The sequence below is a fragment of the Ursus arctos genome, unplaced genomic scaffold (assembly GCF_023065955.2).
Source record: "Ursus arctos isolate Adak ecotype North America unplaced genomic scaffold, UrsArc2.0 scaffold_8, whole genome shotgun sequence".
Taxonomy (NCBI): domain Eukaryota; kingdom Metazoa; phylum Chordata; class Mammalia; order Carnivora; family Ursidae; genus Ursus; species Ursus arctos.
This window is the reverse complement of record NW_026623100.1, coordinates 66,787,666-66,810,749: the sequence shown is the minus strand read 5'-3', so window position 1 is coordinate 66,810,749 and position 23,084 is coordinate 66,787,666. Positions and strand designations below refer to the sequence as shown.

The 23,084-nt window shown below is 36.1% G+C and overlaps 1 protein-coding gene across 11 annotated transcripts in view; it reads left to right on the top strand.

The window, feature by feature from the left end:
• The window catches only part of NCOA1 (nuclear receptor coactivator 1), a 239,574-nt gene that overhangs the window by 121,150 nt on the left and 95,340 nt on the right, over window positions 1–23,084 (top strand). For 10 of the 11 annotated variants that reach the window (XM_048222429.2, XM_048222428.2, XM_057309412.1 and 7 more), the window contains one exon: window positions 8,482–8,637. The exons of the other annotated variant lie outside the window; for it this stretch is intronic. The gene's annotated coding sequence lies outside the window, so the exon portion shown is untranslated. The remainder of the gene's footprint in view (window positions 1–8,481; window positions 8,638–23,084) is intronic. 11 annotated transcript variants of the gene reach the window in all.

The window sequence follows — 23,084 nt, the reverse complement described above, 5'->3', positions numbered from 1 at the left end:
TCATGTTGTAATAATGATAACCTTGAATCTGCACTAATTGTATCAAAGCAGTGAATGTATAAACATTGTAATTTTAAGTAACTTAATGTATAAACATTGTAATTTTAAGTAATTTAAAGTAACACGTTATTTTCATCACGCTTCACAATTACGGTATGTGGGCTGGGGGAGAGAATCTATTGCCCTTAGAGATTTGAAAGTTTCTTTTACTTCCTCAAAGAGAAAAGAACAATAGACCACAGCTTCTTTTAATACTCATCTCATAAGGTGACAGTTGATAATGGAAGGTGGATTTTTTTTTCTGATTTCCCAAAGTCAGAATCCATGGTATCAGCTAATGTGTGGGAAGAGATGTTCCCTTGATCTAAAGCTGGTCCTTTCTAAAACTTTCCTAATTAACTTTGTATAGGCCTTACTTCCTGTTGTTAGTTGTCTTTCTGCCATATCATTCATTATGTTACTGAGCAATTTCAATGGCGGATCAGTTCTTGAGAATGTCGGGATGGGGATTTTAACATTGTCAGAAAGATTAAGATGAAAATAATACACGAGGCAAAACTTTATAAAGATTATGAAATAACAGAAAGATTGAAAACAAACAAAATTACCAATAATAACGCAGTATTTGATTACAGGTAAAGGTGGTGGGTTGAGCACACAGTTAATATTGTTCCTTCCCCAAACCACAGTTAAGTTAAACAACAACAAAATAAAGTCAATAAGGGTTGTTGTTGGGTTGTTTTTAGTCATAAATCCAGAGTTGTAGGAGAATTGGAGAAAAATAGGGCAAAATTTTCAAGGCTGGAAAACAGCAAGACAAGTGGTAGCAATCTTATTAAACCTAGGAAAGCCCAGTTTGACAAGGTGAAAGCTAAGGCTGATGGAATTTTTACTGGTGAATCTCCAAAGGGCTCAGGCAGTGGTAGTATTGCATAACTTTGAAAGTGGGAGGTGACGAAGGGCAGGGAACTAAAATAAGGAGGATTGTTTAAAAGATATTTAAGAAACAGTTAAATGGGGGCACCTGGTGGCTCAGTCTGTTGGGCATCCAACTCTTGATTTTAACTCAGGTCATGATTTCAGTAGAGTAAAAAGACAAATGATAATCAGAAGATTGAAGAAAATAAAAAGATGACTCTAGGAGGGTCAACTGACTAGTGTTAGGAGTTCCAAAAAGAGAGAACAGAATAAATGAAGGGAAAGAAAATAAATAAATAGTATAATCCAAGAAAACTTCCCAAAACTAAAAGTGCCTTTTGGGTGCCCAGCATAAAGGAAAACAAGACACCAGTACCACTTCAAATAATAAGATATCCATATAGTCAACTAAGATGCTCAGTCTCCATAATATTCAAGGAAATACAAATTGAAATGAAATCCCATTTTCATCCATTAGACTGTTAAAAAATAAAGTGATGGTATCAGGTGTTAGAAAGAATGTGGGGAAATGGTTCTTATACTTTGCTAGTGGGAGTATGAAACAACCGTTTGGGCAAGCAACTTGACGAATGGTGAGTAGAGTGGAAGATATGTAGCTCCTGTTACTCAGAAGTACACTTCTGGGTATTGCCATTAGAAATTCTTGCACTCGTGCACATGAAAATATGAACAAGAAGCTATGTGCAGGAACACTTATTGAGGTATTATCTGTAAAAATGAAAATGTGCTGACCCCTTAAATACAGGAATGGCTGAGACTGTGTATATTCACATACATGTATCAATGAAACCCACACGCGTGCACACTTAAGCAGGGATAGAGCTCCAAAACATAATGCATGAGATCAACAAAATGCAGAATTTATGCGCAGTATACAGTTTAAACACGTATATTTTAAAACACAAAACATTAGTGTGTATTATTTATGGATACACATACATATTCAGAAAGAAATGTACTATATTCATGACAGTGGTTATCTCTTATCAAAGGGAGGGGGAATGAACAGAGTGGGCTCTGTGTCAGTGTGGAGACTTCTGATTTATTGGTAGTGCTTCATTTCTTAAAAAAGAAAAAATATAAAAAGTGTTTTCTGTTGTTAATTCTGAGGGTATACCCATAGATATTTGTTCCATTTCTCTATATATTCATAATTTCTGGCTCTGTACCTCTGCCTAACTCCAAAATAACAAAGAGTGTTTAATAGATTTCCTTTTTACTCTTTCTCTGTGGTAGCTGCATGTTAGGTGCTCTTCTATCAGCTGGCTTCCTCATTTGATTTTTAAATCAGATTGAACTTAAGAAATTAAATTAATAATTAAATTGAAGGAATTGAGGTGCTCCATTAACCAGAACTTGTGCCAGAATCCAGCATCAGAAGCGGATAATAAAGACAGAAAGGCCTTCATACAGGAGGGAAAAATGAAACCAGTAATTGAAAGCCTTCAGGCATGCTCCGTAATCATGGGGGTCTAGTAGGAGTTTGTTACTATCTGTATCAGATCTCCTACTCTAAATTCCTCTGGATGGGGGGAGAGGTGGTGAAGAAAGACTTAAAATGCTGAGCTGTTGATAGTACAGATAGTTACGCAGCAATCACTAGGGAATGGAATATTTGAATCACTATATTGTACACCTGAAACTAATATAACACTATGTCAGCTATACTGGAATTAAAATTAAATTATATGAAAAAAAATCACTGGAGAGATACATTCTGTTTTTTAATTTTAAAAAAGATTTTATTTATTTGAGAGACAGAGCAAGCACGAGAGGTGGGGAGGGGCAGAGGATGAGAGAGAAGCTGACTCAGCAGCCGACGTGGGGCTGGATCCCAGGACCCTGAGATCATGAGATCATAGGACCTGAGCTAAAGTCAGCCCTTAATTAACCGAGTCACCCAGGCGCCCCAAGGAGAGATACATTTTAAGAGAGCTCACTGATTTCACAGTAATAATCAAATATCAGGTTATCAGAACTGTCCTTTTTCTCAATATTTCTTCATATTCCTCCTGTCGTAAGTTCTCTGAGTCACCTATCTCCTGGTTCCATATTTTTTTTTACCTCTCATTGTGTACATATATATTTTTTTGGTATATGTATCTTTTTTGAATATGGATTTATCATGTGCTTTTCCATCTTCATGCAGTTTCCAAATGACTGTGCTCAGCCTCCCCGTTAGCGTTGCTTTTACAGTCCCTCATATGGTTGACCATGAATCCATCAGGACCCTAAATCGTTAGCAAGATCCATCTGGCTTCAGTTACTGCTTGGTTTTGAAGAAGTACCCATAAAAACTCTCGGGTTTTATGGAAGAGAGTGGCATTATGTGGCAAAGATTATACCTCCAGGATTAAGTATGCAAGTGATTTGGGGGTTTGCTCTTTCTTGGAAGCCAAATAATGACAGAACCTAGGTTTATGGATGACTAGATGAACAATGCCATCTTTGCCAATAGCCACTTGCTGTTTAACAATTCCTACGCGGATTTAACTTAGGATAATTCAAAGATAAAGTGCTTCACAAATGAACCACAAAATAACATCAGAGGACTGAAATGAATTGTTTCAAGAAAATGTTCTAGGGCACTGTTTATTACAAAGGCAAATAAACTAGACATATAAAGTGAGGAAACTTCAAATATAATGTAAATTGGGCTAATCTAAGTATAAATCCTTTAATAGTTTTAACTGTCAGTCAATATGAAAACCTAGTTCATTTCTTTGAGTTTTTGAATTGTGGGTTTAAATCAAGAGAAGAAAAACCTTGAAAATACAAAAAGCACTTAGTTTAGAGGGACTAGAAGGGGTAAGCACTTTTGGATCCAGGTGATAAGATCACCCAGTTTTCTAATATTAAACATTTCACTTTAATATGGAATTCAGTGTTGGGGAAATCATGAGTTAGAAAAAACATAGTTTTTATATAAAAAGAAAAAGCCCAAAATAAGCATTAAAAAAATTGTGAACAAATGTAAAACAGAAGAAAAATACGTATGTATTTATTGATGGTGTAATGTACTAGATATACATAAAGTAAACCACTAATTTTATTTTTGAATATATGAATTAATTTTGGGGGGAGAATTGAATCTTGGTGAACCCATGAAAATATTGAATCCCTCTATTTTTGAGGGGGTCTTTTTTATTTCAGCAATGTTATAAAAATTTATTTTTTTAGAGATTTTATTTATTTGTCAGAGAGAAACAGCACAAGCAGGGGGAACAGCAGGAAGAGGGAGAAGCAGGCTCCCCTCTGAGCAAGAAGCTCAATGTGGGACTTGATCCTGAGCTGAAGGCAGACCCTTAACCGACTGAGCCACCCAGGCATCCCTATAAAAATTTCTTTTAAAGATTTTATTTATTTTGAGAGAGAGAGGGTGTAAGCTGGGGGAGGGGCAGAGGCAGAGGGAGAAGGAGGAAGCACACTCCCGCTGAGCGGGGAGCCCCACACACGGCTTGATCTCAAGACCCTGAGATCGTGATATGAGCCAAAATCAAGAGTCAGATGCTGACTGAGCCACCCAGGTGCCCCAGCAATGTTATAAAATATAAGTGTATAGGTCTTGCATGTCTTTTGTTGAATTAATTCCTAAGTATTCTATGTTTTTTGATGCTATTACAAATTTGCATTTTATTTTCCAGTTGTGGTTGTATAGAAACACAATTGATTTTTGTAGACAGCTTTGCCATATCACATGTTACTTCTAGTAATCATTTTTCAGATTCCTTAGAATTATATACCAAAAAAATGATTTTTAAGTGAATAAAGACAATTTTAACTCTTCCTCTCTGAATTTCCTTTTATTTCTTACTGCATTGAGTAGGACCTTCAGTACATCCATTACAGTAATGAAGTGGCTATGGGATGCCTGGCTGGCTCAGTCAGTGGAACATGCCATACTTGATCTCAGGGTTGGGTATAGAGATTACTTAAAAATAAAATTAAAAAAAATAATGAAGTGGCTAGAGTGACCATTCTTGCCTTGTTCCCAATATTAGGAGAATTCCCACTCTTTCGCCATTACATAAAATACTAGGTGTAGTTTTTCTTTCATCCTCATTATCAGATTGAAGGAGTTACCTTTAATTCTTAGCTTGCTGAGAATTTTATCAATAGGTGCAGAATTTTGTCAGATTTTTTTCTGTATCTGTTGAAATGTTTATATGCTTTTTATTCTGTTAATATGGTAAATTACGTTAGTTGATATTTGAATTTTAAACCAACCTTACATTTCTTGGATAAACCACAACAATCATGATATATTATCCTTCATATAAATATATATAATCAATTTGTTGTTTTGCATCTGTATTCATGAGGCTGATTTTCTTTTCTGATAATATCTTTGTCAGTTTTTGGTATTAGGGATTTGCTTATTTAATAAGACAAGTTGAGGACTATCTCTCTTCTTTTTTCTAGAAAAAAGAAAGTATCTTCTTTCTAGAAAGGATTGCTATTATTACTTCCTTAAATGTTTGATAGAGCCCACCAGTGAAGCCATCTGGACCTAGAGTTTTGTTTTAATGGTGTTTTGTTTTATTTTTGTTTTAATTATGAAATAATTTCTTTAGTAGATAGCATTCTATTTATTTCTTTAGTTTTATTAATTTTAAGGGATTTTTCATTTTATCTCAGTTACTGGATTGATTTGCATTATGTGGTTTAGAACATTATATTTGTAGGATCAGAAGTGATATTTCTCCTATTTCTGGTATTGATAATTCATGTTTTCTCTTGGTTTTCTTGGACAGTTTTGTTAAAGTATTAATAATTTTTTTCTAATCTTTTAAACGGTTGGTTTTAATTTTTTTGAATTGTCTGATCTTTGGATTGAGTATTGTTTTGACCTTAAGGTTTAGCAACTTCTTTTTGTGGCATCTCACATCTATTATTAGCTAATAGTAGATTCAGCCTATCCCGTGAATTTTACAATTTTGATATTGAACTATCTAGCTCTTGAATTTTCATTTCTCTATTTCTTTTTTTCCCATTTGCTGCCAGTATTTCTCATCTGTTCACTCATTGTAACATCTTGAACATATTTGTATTAACTGTTTAAACATCCTTGTCAGTTAATTCCAACATCTAGATCATCTTGTAATAGGGTTTTTCTCCTGATCTTGAGTTAAAATTTTTAACGTCTTTGCATGTTTAGTAATTTTTTTATTATGTCCTAGATTTTCTTGCTTATTTGTCAGAGAGAGAGAGAGTACAAGCAGGGGAGCGGCAGGCAGAGGGAGAAGCAGGCTCCCCTCTGAGCAAGGAGCTCGATGCAGGACTCGATCCCAGGACCCTGGGATCCTGACCTGAGCTGAAGGCAGACACTTAACTGACCGAGCCACCCAGGCGTCCCATAGATTGTTTTTTTTTTTTTTAATTGTATTGATTTTTGTTCTAAATTGCTGGCTGGTAAATACACACTTGCCATACAATCCAGCAGTTGCATTTCTGGGTATTTATCCTAGAGAAATGAAAAATTTATGTTCACATAGAAACCTGTACACAAATATTTATAACCGCTTTATTTATAATAACCCCCAAAAGAATACATCCCATTTGTACTTCAACAGGTGGATGGTGGGAAAAAACCAAAAACCAAAAACAACTGGTATGATGGAGCAATGACATACTGATGATGAAAAGGAACAAACTATTGATACATTCAACAAATTGGATGGATTTCAATGGTATTATGCTGAGTAAAAAAAGCCAATCTAAAATGTTTCCATACTATTTGATTCATTTTTTTAAGATTCTCAGAGTGACAAAATTATAGAAATAGAGGACAGATAAGTGGTTGCCAGGAATTAAGGAAAGGGGAGGAGGGTGTGATTATAAAAAGCAAAGGGAATCTAAGTTGTGCTGTGGTATATGGATCTCTACATGTGCGAAAATGCCACAGATATATATATAAAGAGTGCATTAAAAAACTGGCAAAATTCAAGTAAGGTCTGCAGTCTAGATAATTGTATTGTGCCAGTCAGTGTCTCAGTTTATGGTAATACACTGCAGTTATGTAAGATGTCACCATTGGGGGTAAGTGAGTAGTGTGTATCTGGGATCTCTCTGTACCACTAATACAACTTCTGGTGAAGATAAGAGGCTATAATGATTTCAAAATAAAAAGTAAAAAAATACTACTGACTGATCCACCTTGAAATTATGGAGGTTTGGTTTTTATGCTTTGTCATACCAGATGGTATTTCAGTTTTGCCCTTAGCCTTAGGAGAATCCTTATATCTGGGATATAGTCTTTACCCTAAGATGTGGCCCTTCCGTGGTTTCTGTGAGAAGCCAGTTGTGTTCACCAGGCCCTTTAACTTAGCAGTATTCAAAATCCAAACTGTCTTTCCTGTGGTAGGAAGCTGAAATCTCTGTTCAGCTTTTTAGTCCTCCAGCTGTTGTGTTCTTTTGGGGTACTTGGAGTCTCCCTGTGCATGAGCAGTTCAGGGACCAACCAAAATTGGAGGAACACTCGTGTACAGATTTAAGGTCCCCCCCTTTCTGTACCACCCTTCTTACCATGATTTTCCCTTCCTATGATCCAGCTTTCTGTCAGCTCTCAGATGCCAGTGGCGCTGTGGTTTTCTTCTTTACTCTAGCCTCCCAGTACTTGAGGGAGATATACAGGGAAGCTTTCTCTTAAGGGAAAGTTATACGTGTGTACATCTCATCAGTATGGTTCCTTTCTTTCAGTGATCAAATCCCCTACATTTCTGCCTTAGTCACTTTTCTATGTCTTTGAACAGTTCTTTTTAATATTTTGCCCAGTGTTAATAATTGTTATCTGTGGGCAAGTTAGTCCAATACAAGATAGTCCATCATTACTGGAACCAGAGCTCAACAAATTTAATTTTAGGTATTGTGAATATAAAGAGTTCGTAAAGTTTTTCGACAAAAAATTTGAAGGTAAAATATCATAGTAACTTTAATGCCTAGTGAGAAGTATTACAGAAATCAAAAGAAGCATTCAATGTAAACTGAAAATACGAACAATCAGTATTTTAAGTAAAAAGAAGGATAAACTTACAAATGCTGCCAGAAATTTTTTTTAAAGACATAAATAGCTCTTTCAGAAGATTAAGGGCAGAATGTAATTATGTATTACCTAAGTAGTAATTTTAAATAGGAATATGTATCTAATCACCAGAAAGGACTTCAGCTGTAAAATCGTATCTTCGTCCGTTGTCTTTTGGAAGTATTTTTCCATATGGCCTTAAAAGTTGTATTTTCTGGGGCGCCTGGGTGGCACAGCGGTTAAGCGTCTGCCTTAGGCTCAGGGCGTGATCCCGGCGTTGTGGGATCGAGCCCCACATCAGGCTCCTCTGCTGTGAGCCTGCTTCTTCCTCTCCCACTCCCCCTGCTTGTGTTCCCTCTCTCGCTGGCTGTCTCTATCTCTGTCAAATAAATAAATAAAATCTTAAAAAAAAAAAAAGTTGTATTTTCTTTCTTTACACAGCATTTCTGATCTTTGTCATTTCTTCAAGAATAAAATGGCAATCTAACCTCCCTTCTGCTTTTTTTTTCTTCTCCTTTTAGTTGTTTGTGTAATTGGCCTTAAATGAGGTGAGAGTGAAGAAACTAGAGCCATCTCTGGAAACCTTGCTACCCCACTCCCCTGGAAGCTACCCTCCGGAGTACAAGATTTGACCATATCTGTTTTGAGGACTCATTATGAACAAAGAAGTCTCCCAGGTGGGAATCGTAGCTGTGTTTTTAAAGAAATTTGTCTCAAAACAAAAACAAAACAAAACAAAACAAACAAAAAAAACCTTTGTCTCTACAAAAAGTATGGAGGGAAAATGATTATGTGTTGACTCTTTTTGTTAATGGAAATAATGTGTTTGATTTGAGAGTGTCAAGATTATTATAAAACATGTGCTGACATTGCTAAACAAAAATGTTAGAGAAGTTCTACATTACATTTTATGAACCACTTTAATGCATGTTGAAATGAATATAGGGTTCATACCAGTATTTTACAATGAGACCCTCATTGAATTAAAAATGGCAAGCAGAAAAACTATACTGAACCATCCCTAGATTTGTTGGTCTATATATTTCTAACATGTATGCGGTCATTAAATCTATATTTGGTGGGGGCGCCTGGGTGGCACAGCGGTTAAGCGTCTGCCTTCGGCTCAGGGCGTGATCCCGGCGTTATGGGATCGAGCCCCACATCAGGCTCCTCCGCTATGAGCCTGCTTCTTCCTCTCCCACTCCCCCTGCTTGTGTTCCCTCTTTCGCTGGCTGTCTCTATCTCTGTCGAATAAAATAAATAAAAATCTTTAAAAAAAAAATCTATATTTGGTGCCCCCCCCTTTTTTTTTTACATTTGGGCATTTTTACATAGTTGTTTTCTAAGAGTTTGTGAGCTGAGGTAGTAGTACTTGTGAATCCATGAACATGACAATGATCACAGCAGCCTATAGTTAGAAAAATAAACATGCACCCAGCCAAGATAGTAGGTAAAAAGCTGAATGTTAACCAAAAACTGATAAATCAGTAAGTGGAAGACTTCCAGCAGGAAGTTTTTTAAATTAACAGATTATACATTATACAGAAAAAAGTTACACATTTTAAGTGTGGAACTCTTGAGTTATCATGTGCCAAACATATTTGTCAAACAGGTTAAGAAGTAAAACAATGTCAGCACCCCAGAAACGTCCCTCATCCCTGCCCCAGCTGCACACCCACCCAATCACTTTAAAGGAGAAGGTTTTAACCATGGAGAGTGATAGCTGTCAACTTGAGTAGGTTTATTAACAATCATAGAAGTTAAAGGCAGTTAAATTTAGTTGGCTGACAGGCAACACCTATGTTTGGAATAAACAATGAGTTTGGGAGATGGAAGTGAGACTGCTTGTTGGCAGAGAGCTTTAAAGCAGGGACTGGAGGTGCAAAATGATTTGAGAAGATACTCAGTTGATCCTGCTACTTCTCACTTTAAAATCTCATTGGTTTCTAGAACACACTCCAGATTTCTGGCTTTTATGAACTGGTGATACATTGTATTTATTAACTTATATTTTCTGTTATTTGAAATCAGACTGTTGATTCTCAATAACAAGAGAGAAGTGAGTTAATAAAGCATTTTGAATATTAAAAAGCCGTTTTGCAGAGTAGATGTATTATAATTAAGAGAAATCTTAATCACATAGGAGAGCTCTCTCTTTAAGAGTTTTCAGGAAGAAAATATTGGTACCGTGACTTTATGAAAGAGAAAGGGAGAGAAAACAGAATGATCTAATGATTGATCTGTGGCATGGGTGTCTTTTCCTGTAACTCATTTTTCATCGAGTGACTCTGAGAACATCTTTTTTCTTCGTATCATAGTGTAAACTTTTATCTTTTCTATTTCCCCATAACATTTATCAAAAACAATTTTAAACCTGTTACATAGTTGCAGGGTTGGTATGCCCTGTATGCCTATTGTCCACTTCCACCAGTTGTAAACATTTTGTTACGTGTTACGTTTACTCTATCTCTGTATATTTACGACTATTTTTGCTCCTCCTCTTCCACCACCACCATTATGATGACAGTGAATCATTTGAGAGTAAGTTATAGACATTTATGATCTTGCACTCCTAAATATTCAATATGTTTCTCCTACTTACCCACAATATAATAATGAAATTCAGGAAACATTTTCATTATTGTTACTATTTCATATATAGTTCATATTAGAGTTTTATCAGTCGTCTGATCCAGAACCACACATTGTGCAGTTGTTACAGCTATTTGGTTTCTTAACCTGGAATTCTTTATCACCTTTTCTTTGACTTCCATAAAACTGACATTTTGTACAGTAGCACTCATTTTGAGCCTGATATCTCTTTCCATCTGTGTTCCTTTCTAAAGAGACTATAATGTGGGGCTTTGGAGATTCATGGGTTTGTTAACTGAGAACTTGTCTGGTAGAACAAAGCCTGTAAAGATTTTTCTCAGGAGAAAGTCTGTTAAATCATGATAGGAGCCCAAAATTCCAAAAGGTAGATTCCTGAAGATGATTGGGATGTTACTGAAAAGCCATTTTTTATGTGTATGTATGTATACATATAATCTTAAAATCCAAAAAGATTTATTAATTTTTTGGGCAAAAGATAGGGTTTGTAACGACAAAATTTTTTATCTTAAAGAAATAGCACATTTACATTTTAAAGTGAATTACATCTTACAGGAAAAATTGTTTTATATTATAATGGCAAGAGAAGTCAGGATTAGATATATGATCAATTTTATTTATTTCTGTGTGATGTTTGGACTAAGAATTGAGAAGACTCTGTTTGTGTGTTTGAGATTCTTGTAAATACCACCCAGGTTTCTAGAGGTGGTGTAATTTAATGTCAGCTTTTCTGGGAAAACTAATGAGGAAGCATTTTAGCATAGAAGAAAAGCAAAAGTTGGGAATCTATCGTTGGCTTTTCTGCTTATCAGTTATGTGACTGTAGTTTAGTTATATAAGTTAAAGCATGGCCAGAATCTGGAGCTAACTACCCAAGAATGGTTTTTACCTCTGCCACTTGGCAAAGTTGAGCAGATTAAATAATGTTTCCATGGCTCGGTTTCCTCATTTCCGAAATGGATTATAGTATTACCTGTCTCATATGAGGGAATGAACTAGTAAGGTTTATGAGTAAATTATTTAAGTTAGATGCTTAGATCAATGATTGGCGTATATAGTAAATCCTATGTAAGTGGTGGTCACCATCATCATTTCCATCGTTATTATCATTGTCAGTAATTTCTTTATCAGAAAGATAAACCTGTTGAACTCAGTCAGTGATTCTGTAAGTAGAAATAATAATAATACATACTTCATAGAGCAGTTGTGAGGAATAAATGAGTTAATACATATAAAATGCATGAACAATATATATATTATTACATTGTCATATCCTTTAAATGCATGTTAATAGGCCTCCTTTTTTTGTGAACCTATTCATTGTTTCGTTCCTCTCAAATTCTTTGTTACTAACTGACTTTATCCTGTGCAAGTGGAAACAGGCAAGACAGGCATTTTGTGTATATCCTTACGTGGCCTATAGTCAAAGAGTTTGAGAAGCAGTGCAGAAGATGACAATTGCTAGGGTCCCTCTGATTCTGACTGTTTGCATTATTTTCCATTGATTCTGAAATATAAGCATTATTTTCATAGTTGTTATTCTGTTGAGAACACTGGAAAGTGAAATTTGAATTTCACTTGTTTAGAGTTAGTCTTCCATTGGGCATTGCACTGGAAGGAATATAGCTAGTTCAATTAGTATGATCATTGAGGAAATGCTGTTTAACCAGCTATTCACCTGAAATGCTTGGGGATTTTCATTTCCTGACGGGTATTAATAAGGTTTTTGCCAAAAATAAATGAATCAAGTGAGATGACTTAAGTTTTAAACTAGGCTTTAAAAAGTACATATTCTTCTATAAATTTGGGTAGTGAAGATTGTATGTACATTTATATTGTGATTTTATTCATTTCCCTTCTGCTCCAGTTGGGGGGATGACCCAGAAATTAACTGGAGGTTTACCTGACTTGATCATTTTATAGTGCCCTCAAAATATAATTCCATATAATTCCAAATAATTGACATGCAATTTCGGTACTTCTGCTACCTTATAACTTTAAGGATCAAATTTTAGTACATTTATTTTTCTTTTATTGGTTTATATATGTACATTTAACTATACTGTATTGCAAAATGAGTTTCTGATATATTTGAGGAAAATTGAACAACTTCTAATCAAACGCTTTACTCTTTATTTTAGATATTGGACTTTTTTTTTTAAAGATTTATTTATTTTATAGAGAGAGTGAGAGAGCGCGCACATGCGTACAAGCAGGGGAAGGGGCAGAAGGAGAGGGAGAGAGAGCTCAAGCGGACTCCAGCCTGATCTCACCATCCTGAGATCATGACCTGAGCCAAAACCAAGAGTCAGATGCTAACCGACTGAGCCACCTAGGCACCCGTAGATATTGGAATAATTTTATGTAGTAAATGTGATTTTGGTTTTAGATAATCAGTCATCTGTGAATTATCTGTGTCTAATGCTGATCTTCATTCTCTTCTGGCTGCAGCTTCTATTTTCTGCTCACTAATTAGTATTTGAATCTGAAAGAGGGTGGAATTGATGGGAAGAAAGAGACAATGAAATTTTTATCACCTAGTTTGGTCTCTCTGATCACCATTTTCTTTTCTTTTCTTTTTTATTATAATAATATTTTTTATTATATTATGTTAGTCACCATACAGTACATCCCTGGTTTTTGATGTAAAGTTCCATGATTCATTAGTTGCGTATAACACCCAGCGCACCATGCAATACGTGCCCTCCTTACTACCCATCACCAGCCTATCCCATTCCCCCACCCCCCTCCCCTCTGAAGCCCTCAGTTTGTTTCTCAGAGTCCATAGTCTCTCATGCTTCATTCCCCCTTCTGATTACCCCCCTTCTTTATCCCCTTCTTCTCCTACCGATCTTCCTAGTTCTTATGTTCCATAGATGAGAGAAACCATATGATAATTGTCTTTCTCTGCTTGACTTATTTCACTTAGCATTATCTCCTCCAGTGCCGTCCATGTTGCAGCAAATGTTGAGAAATCGTTCTTTTTGATAGCTGAGTAATATTCCGTTGTATATATGGACCACATCTTCTTAATCCAGTCATCTTTTAAAGGGCATCTCGGCTCCTTCCACGATTTAGCTATTGTGGACAATGCTGCTATGAACATTGGGGTGCATATGGCCCTTCTCTTCACTACGTCTGTATCTTTGGGGTAAATACCCAGTAGCATAATTGTTGGACCATAGGGTAGCTCAATTTTTAACTTTTTAAGGGACCTCCACACTGTTTTCCAGAGTGGTTGTACCAACTTGCATTCTCACCAACAATGTAGGAGGGATCCTCTTTCTCCACATCCTCTCCAGCAATTGTTGTTTCTTGCCTTGTCAATTTTTGCCATTCTAACTGGCGTAAGGTGGTATCTTAGTGTGGTTTTGATTTGAATTTCCTTGATGGCTAATGATTTTGAACATTTTTTCATGTGTCTGTTAGCCATTTGTAAAATTGGAATGGAAAAGTGCCTATTCATATCTTCTGCCCATTTTATGATTTATTTGTTTCTTGTGTATTGAGTTTGAGAAGTTCTTTGTAGATCTTGGATACCAGTCTTTTATCTGTAGTGTCATTTGCAAATATATTCTCCCGTTCCGTGGGCTGTCTCTTAGTTTTTTTTGACTGTTTCCTTGGCTGTGCAGAAGCTTTTTATCTTGATGAAGTCCCACAAGTTCATTTTATTTTTTGTTTCTCTTGCCTTTGGAGATGTGTCATGAAAAAGGTTGCTGTGGCCGATGTCATAGAGGTTGCTGCCTATGCTCTCCTCTAATATTTTGTTGGATTCCAGTCTCACATCGAGGTCTTTCATCCATTTGGAGTTTATCTTTGTGTATGGTGTGAGAGAGTGGTCAAGTTTCATTCTTTTGCATGTAGCTGTCCAATTTTCCCAGCACCATTTATTGAAGAGACTGTCTTTTTTCCACTGGATGTTTTTTCCTGCTTTATCAAAGATTAGTTGTCCAAAGAGCCGAGGGTGCATTTCTGGGTTCTCTATTCTGTTCCATTGGTCTATGTGTCTGTTTTTGTGCCAGTACCATGCTGTCTTTGTGATCACAGCTTTGTAGTACAACTTGAAATCCGGCATTGTGATGCCCCCAGCTTTGTTTTTCCTTTTCAACACTTCTTTGGCGATTCAGGGCCTTTTCTGGTTCCACACAAATTTAAGGGCTGTTTGTTCCTGTTCTTTGAAAAATGTCATTGGTATTTTGATTGGGATAGCATTGAATGTGTAGATTGCTCTGGGTAGCATGGACATTTTAACTATTTTAATTCTTCCGATCCATGAGCATGGAATATTTTTCCATCTTTTTGTGTCTTCTTCAATGTCTTTCAAGAGTGATTTGTAGTTTCTAGAATATAGATCCTTTACGTAATTATGAAGAGATTGAAACAGTGATTAAAAACCTTCCAAAAAACAAAACTCCAGGGCCTGATGGATTCCCCGGGGAATTCTACCAAACATTCGAAGAAGAAATAATACCTGTTCTCCTAAAGCTATTTCAAAAAATAGAAACAGAAGGAAAACTACCAAACTCATTTTATGAGGCCAGTATTACCTTGATCCCCAAACCAGGCAAAGACCCCATCAAAAAGGAGAATTACAGACCGATATCCCTCATGAATATGGATGCCAAAATTCTCAACAAGATCCTAGCTAATAGGATCCAACAGTACAATAAAAGGATTATCCATCATGACCAAGTGGAATTCATCCCTGGGATGCAAGGGTGGTTCAACATTCACAAATCTATCAATGTGATAGATTATATCAACAAGAAGAAAGCCAAGAATCCTATGATCCTCTCAATAGATGCAGAAAAAGCATTGGACAAAATACAGCATCCTTTCCTGATTAAAACCCTTCAGAGTCTAGGGATAGAGGGTACATTCCTCAATCTCATAAAAACCATCTATGAAAAGCCTACAGCAAATATCATTCTCAATGGGGAAAAGCTGGAAGCCTTTCCCTTAAGATCAGGAACACGACAAGGATGCCCACTCTCACCATTATTATTCAACATAGTACTAGAAGTCCTTGCAACAGCAATCAGACAACAAAAAGGGATAAAAGGTATCCGAATTGGAAAAGAAGAAGTCAAACTGTCTCTCTTCGCAGGTGACATGATACTCTATATGGAAAACCCAAAAGAATCCACCCCCAAACTACTAGAAGTTATAGAGCAATTCAGTAATGTGGCAGGATACAAAATCAATGCTCAGAAATCAGTTGCATTTCTATACACGAACAATGAGACTGAAGAAAGAGAAATTAGGAATCCATCCCATTTACAATAGCACCAAAAATCATACGTTATCTTGGAATTATCTTTTTTTAAGTCCGTTACTTCTTTGCTAAACTATTATAAACTTTTCTCCTGCGCATGTGCAAGTAAATAATACTTATTTTGTTGTTTACACAGTTAAAGAGAGCTGTGGTCAGGAAGTGTGATTTTAATCTCTTTTTTATTTTTTTTATTTTAAGAAATACCAACATATTTCCCACAAGTTAGAATGATATAGAAGTGATTTTTGGAAGACATGTAAGTGTATCTACAGTTACTCAATGTTGTACAATAACTGGAATCATCTAGTTTCATGGATTTGCAAGGAAATGTTGCGGGTTGTTTCTGCCCAGTTGTCTTAATAAGATAGCTACCACAAATACATATTTCATATGCTATCTTTCCTCAGGCACAAATTCATACAACAGGAGTATTTTAGCAAGGTGAATGCATATATGTTTATTTTTTTAATCTTAAAAAATTAAATTTTAAATAAAGTCAGTGTGAGTAACTTAAAATATTGAGTTTTATTTTTTTATTTATTTTTATTTATTTTTAAAGATTTTTATTTACTCTTTTGACAGAGAGAGAGACAGCCAGCGAGAGAGGGGACACAGGCAGGGGGAGTGGGAGAGGAAGAAGCAGACTCCCAGTGGAGGAGCCTGATGTGGGGCTCGATCCCAGGACTCTGGGATCACGCCCTGAGCCGAAGGCAGACACTTAACGACTGAGCCACCCAGGCGCCCCTAAATATTGGGTTTTAAAACTAATTTGATTTTTCTTTTTTCCTATATTTTTGTTAATAGAAAACAAAAAATAAACTTTTATGGCTTTTCAAAACTTACTCTTTCCATTTAGAAAAAATAATGCAAAGAAAGAAAGCATTCTCTTAATCTGTAGGATAAACTTCAAGTGGTAAACATAAATTTATTAAATGCAGGTTTTCAAACGTTATATACCTTAGAATTTAAGTCACCAAGTCCTTGATAATATCTTTATTATTAACGTAATAAATATAAATAAGATTTTGCACAGAATTTTCTTTTAAGAAAAATCTGATGTTTTATAGAATCAATGAAATAAGACAAAATGATGTCTTTATTTTTAAGAATTCATTGCTTTGATCCATTTCTTTGCCTTTGTTTTTTATTCCTGGCCATGAGAGTTCAGACACTGGCAGGCCATTTATGGCAGAGACTTATGGCAGGGGTTCCTCTCTGGGCCAGGGAGATAGCCACCCTCTGAGTTCTGGTCTCTGGCTTTGTGGATTCAGAGAGACTTTTTGTTTCTAGACATTTAAGTAAATCTTTGTTTAGGCGTTAGCTTCAAAATATCTGTTTTTTAACAAAAAGTTAGGCATTCAGAGAAACAAGAAAGTAAGGCGTATACACAGGAAAAATAGCAATCAATATAACCTGTCTTTAAAGAAGTCCAGGAATTTCACTTACTCAATAAGAAAAAGTAGATAAATTGGATTTTGTGAAAATTAAAGACTTTGTTCACAAAACAAAATGTTTGCAAATCATATATTTGGTAGAGGCTTAGTACCCTAATATGAAGAATTCTCATGACTCAAGAATAAAAAGACAAATAATCCAATTTAAAAATGGGCAAAGGACCCAAAGAGACATTCTCCAAAGATGATATACAAATGGCCAATAAGCACATGAAAAAGCACATTAGGGAAATATATGCAAATCAAAACTGTAATGAGATACCACTTCACACTTCCTAGGATGACCGGAATTAAAATAAAATTACAAAACAGAAAATAACAAATTTGGTGAGGATGTGGAGAAATTGGAACAATTGTACATTGCTGGTAAAAATTTAAGATGGTATAGCCACTGTGGAAGACAGTTCGGCAGTTCCTCAAAAAGCTGACGAGAGTTACAATATGACTTAGTAGTTCCACTCCAAGAATACCAAGAGAATTGAAGACATGCTCACATTTATGCATATAAATGTTCACAGAATCATTATTGGTAAATAGTCCCCCAAATGGAAAAACCTAATGTCCATCAAATGATGGATAAGCAAAAGTAGAATATCCAAACAATGGAAAATTATTCAGCCATAAACAGGGTGGTGAAAATCCCCAAGTCCCCATACTTTCTTATCACATGAGAAAGATTTCAATTGACAAGGCAATGAAAAGACAAAATTGAGAACTTCTTTTAGAGAACCCTAGGGGTCTGAGGACACTAATCTGAGAAATTATATGGCAGTTGCCCAGTGCAGGAGCTCTTTATCATGATTTTCCTTTGTGATTCTTTTCATACAGCTGTCAACGTGGAGAGGTTTAGCTCCGAGAATGCTCCCCTCATCATGTCTGTGCTGTTTTGTGCTAATTGCCCGCTAAGCATTTTTAAGTGTATTATTAGAGTTGTTTACTAACATATTGTTACTTATTTTTCAAATTATATGGTTCTCAGCTAAGTCTGGGGGATGAGTGACAAATGTCTTATGCTCTAGAAATTTATAATTCAACTGAAATACAAAACAATGACCTATTTTTTCAGCCCCACCTGTTTGGTTTTGTCTAGTCTATTTGAGATAGATGTGGTTTCTAATTCCTAAAACTGTTCTCTACAGATTGCATGAGGTTGTTTGGGTATAATTTAGCAACTCCTCAAGTCAACAGGGTACTTTTACTTAGAAACCTTACCTCTTTTTAAAAGGTGATATGCAGATTGGTTTCCTGAAACTAACATTTCTTTTCTTAATGAACCTTATTTAGGTACCCTTACTGCCAAATGTAAAGCCATTCCACAAATAGAACAGCTGTAATAGTTTTCACTCATCAGAGGTTTTGCATTCCACTATCTGTATATTGTGTTTTGTAAATAGAAAGCAGTTAATACCAGAATCGTATCATCAGCACATTGTTGGTGACTCTCTCATAGCTTCTTATTGTTGGCTCTTATTTTGGTAGGCCAGCCTGTCTGGCTGCTGTTGAATTATTGTCTAGTGTCTCCTCAGCCCCAGAATCTCAGATAAATTTAGAAGATGTCAATCTCCAGCCAGTAGTCCGAGGGGAGCACAGTACAGGGAATCTTATTTTAAATCTAGATTTATTTGTTGCTCAAAATTATCTAGTCTGCGAAATTGTATTATTTATGTTTACCATTGTATGACTGTAACATGACTTCATGTTTCTACAGTACTATGAAATATTATGGGAGGTTTCCCCAAAGTAGTAGATTTTAACCTTTTCAAAATTAGAAGAAAGACTCTCCATTTCTCTATCAAGAAGACAGGTTTTTTTGTTTTTGTTTTTAAAGATTTTATTTATTCATTTGACAGAGAGAGAGACAGCCAGCGAGAGAAGGAACACAAGCAGGGGGAGTGGGAAAGGAAGAAGCAGACTCCCAGCGGAGGAGCCTGATGTGGGACTCGATCCCAGGACTCTGGGATCACGCCCTGGGCCGAAGGCAGACGCTTAACGACTGAGCCACCCAGGCGCTCCCAGAAGACAGGTTTTTTGTTTTTTTTGGTTTTTTTTCCATTGAAAACAAGGTAGCAAGGATTTCAAGTAAGCTCAATTTCTCAATTATAGGAAAGAATTCCAAAGCTTTATGAAAGATTCCAGAAAATATTTAACCATAAAATATCTTAAATATCCTTTACACTTTTAAATATCATATTAGTTAAGAAGCTTTATCACTTTGAATTCATCACCTATTTTAGCTTTTATATCTTTTAGGCATTATGTTAGATACTGGATATACAGTAAAAAGATCTAGTAACTGTCTTTGAGTTCATAATCTAGAAGGGGAGACAAGCAGGACAGTTATATTTTTTACCATAGTATAATAAGAAGTATATGACCCTTTCAATTTTGAGAGCCAGTAGAATTCCAGATGGGTAAATTCTCAGGTGGGTATAACCTACTGTCTTTGGAGGCAGAAAAGATGGGCAGATAAGAAAGTAAGAAGGAAGTAGGGAGTTAGCTGTTTCCTTTCTTTTGGTTTAGCAAACTCTAAGGTCTTCTCTTTCATTTTCTTCCCCTCTTCATTTTCTGCTCTCTTTTATTTCTGCTTCTGTTGAAAAGTTTAATGTTCCTTCGTTATTATAAAATTTGTTGCATAATTTCATTTTTGTATTAATACATTTAAAAATATTGCATTTTATTTCTATCTGAATATAAAATGAAGTGCCTTCTTCTGTGATACTTGATTAACCTCATTTATGCTTCTTTGAATTTCCATAGGAAAAGAAGGTAGCAATTGTATTAATTATAGTAATACATTACTTAGATGATTATTCTTATTTTGGGTTTGGGTTTCAGAATAGATGTTAGCAAACATGCCAGGCCTTTTGACATCTTTTTTGTTGTGGTGGTTGTTATTACAAGTCTGGCAGATTTGCCTTTGCATTGAGGTTTTCCACCTACATTGCAATTATTTTCCTTATCATAGGTCCTTCCTCTCCCCCCACTACTAGAGTTTGAACAAGTATTTTTTATGATGACATTAATCAACAGTGCAGCTCATCTCGTTTATTCATCATTATTGGAAGTCTGGAACTTAAAAGTCCAGCATATTTTATACATGTTGAGTTTGAGGTGATAGTGAGATATCCAAATGAAAACGGCCATTTAGCCATTGGAAACTTAAATACCAAATTCCTGAGATGAGAAAGATTGTACTTACCCTTGGTAGCGGAAGTCTTAAAATGAAAATCAGATCTTGTCATTCCTCTGTTCTTTATCCTCCACTGATTGCCTAATTCAGTCAGAGTAAAGTTAAAGTCTTTAAAATGGTTTTTATGGCCTTACACGATGTAGCCTCCTGTGATCTTTCTGAGCTCATCTCCTTCCTCACTCCCTGGTTCTGGCTACACTGATCTCTTTCATGTTTCTCAAAAAGCATAGTTATGCTCTGGCCTTAAGGCCTTACAGCCCTTCCCTCTCCCTCACCTCCTTCAAATCTTTGCTATATCTCACCATCTCAATGAGGACTTTTCTAACTGTGCTACTGAAAATTGCTGTCCCTTCCCTTCCACACACGTCTCCATTTTTGCCTGATTTTTCTCTGTAACACTTAACTACCTTCTAATATACTCTATAATTTACTTTTTAATTTTATTTGTCTCTCTCCCTCACAATAGAATGAAATGCTATGATTTTTATAAATTTTATTCACAGCTATATCCCCAGTACCTTGAACAGAGGGAGGCTGGCATATACTAGGAACTTAATAAATATTTGTTGCTAAGTTAAGTTAGGGTTTCCCACGTTGAGATCAATTTAAAGTTTTCTGAATAATGTTTACCTTTGCTGGGAACATGGAATATAATCAAGGATTTTATTTTTAAAGTCTTTCCTTAGGGTCAAAACTAAAATTAACATATGTAATCTACATGTGTGTATATCTGTTTACTTATAGATTATATATATGTGTCGTATATAATATAATATATAACATCTATAATCTATAGGCACCTGGGTGGCTCAGTTGGTTAAGCATCTGCCTTCAGCTCAGATCATGATCCCAGAGTCCTGGGTTCAATACCCCCACCCCCCACATCGGGCTCCCTGCTCATCGGGGAGTCTGTTTCTCCCTCTGCTCCTCCACTTGCTCATGCCCTCTCTTTCTCTCTCTTAAATAAGCAGATAAAATCTTTTTAAAAAATCTATAAATACTTGATTGAACAGATGTTAATCACTTATTCAGCAAGTTCTGTAATAGACACACAGTAGGTGAGAGGTGATGGAAACTTTGTATATTATGTCAAGGAGGTTAAATGTCCTGTGGGCAGTGAGGCTTTAATGAAGGGATTTTAAACAAAGATTGAGGTGATCAGACTTACATTTTTGATAGTCTATTCTCGTGGCTCAGGGAGACCATCTGGAAAGCTATTTTAATAGTCCAGCGGGAGGCAATACGAAGAGAATATTAGGAAGGGATGGATTTTGGAAATATTTAGGAAATAAAAATTGACAAATCTTGGCGCCTACTTGCATGTGGGGTACGAGAGAAGAGGCTAGAATAAGCTCAACATACTGACTGAGAGAAGATATACATGAGGTGATGTTAAGTTCGTTTTGGAAAGTTGAATTTGAAGTGCCTGTGTGACATCTGGATAGAGATATCTGGTGAAGAATTGGATTCAGGGTCTGAGACCCAGGAGGTCTGAGCTACGGATGGAGTTTTGGGGATAGTCAGTACAGAGATGTGGTTTGAAATCATGTTGAGTGAGTGGTATCACCCCAGGATAATGTATATAGTCTGAGGGAAAAAGAGGCGTAGGACATTAGGACCATGAGGAATCCTGACTTCGAAGATTTGGGCAAGAAGTACTAAGAATAAAGTAAGAAGAGAACAACACTAATTCTAATCCCTCAGGTCATGACTTAAATATCACCTCTTCAGAGAAGGCTCAGGTGATATTCCAATTAAAATTAGGTTTCCTCTGTTGCTTCTATGAACCCTATTCTTTTCCTTTGTAACTTTTATCACAATTTAAAATGATATGTTATTTTTGTGTCTTATTTGTTTATGTCTCCTACTCCATGAGGGCAAGAACCTCTTTTTTGCTGTCCATTATTTGCTCAGCTTTTAACACAGTGCCTGATGCATGATAGATAGATAGATTTGTTAAGTATGAAGGAGCTGTGGGATCACAGAAGCCAGTGGATGACAGTGTTTCAGAACGTTAACTATCTCAAATGCTGCTCCAAGTAGTGCAGTAAAATAATTATAATAGTTAACAGATATTGAGCACTAATAAATAAAGGAATGAAAAGTGTCCATTGTATTTATCGATGGGGGTGGGGGATGAGTTATCCACTGAGTGAACACTGCCCCTCATGGAGCTCTCTGTCCACAGAGGAGGTAATAACGGTAGCTAGCTTCTCCAGGAACTACAGTGTGCTCTTTACACGCGCTATTCAGTCCTCACAACAAATCTGAAGGTAGGTGAAGGTAATTATTATCCCTGTGTTACAGGTAAGGAATTAGGTTTAAGGAGATTACACACTTTGCCCAAGAATAAGCAGGTAGTGGTTAAGCCAGGACTTAAACTTAAGGCCTTTCTGACCCCAAAGCGCATGCTTTTAACCACTGTGCTTCAGTGGGGGATCCAGTTGATTCCTCATTAGGGAACTGATACCTTGAAAATGACATTTGAGCAGGAATGGTTTAGGTGCTGTTTATAGGACAGATTAGAAATGAGAGTGACTGGAATTGAGAAACCAGATACATGGATCTTGCATTAATCCAGAATGAGGCATTTGT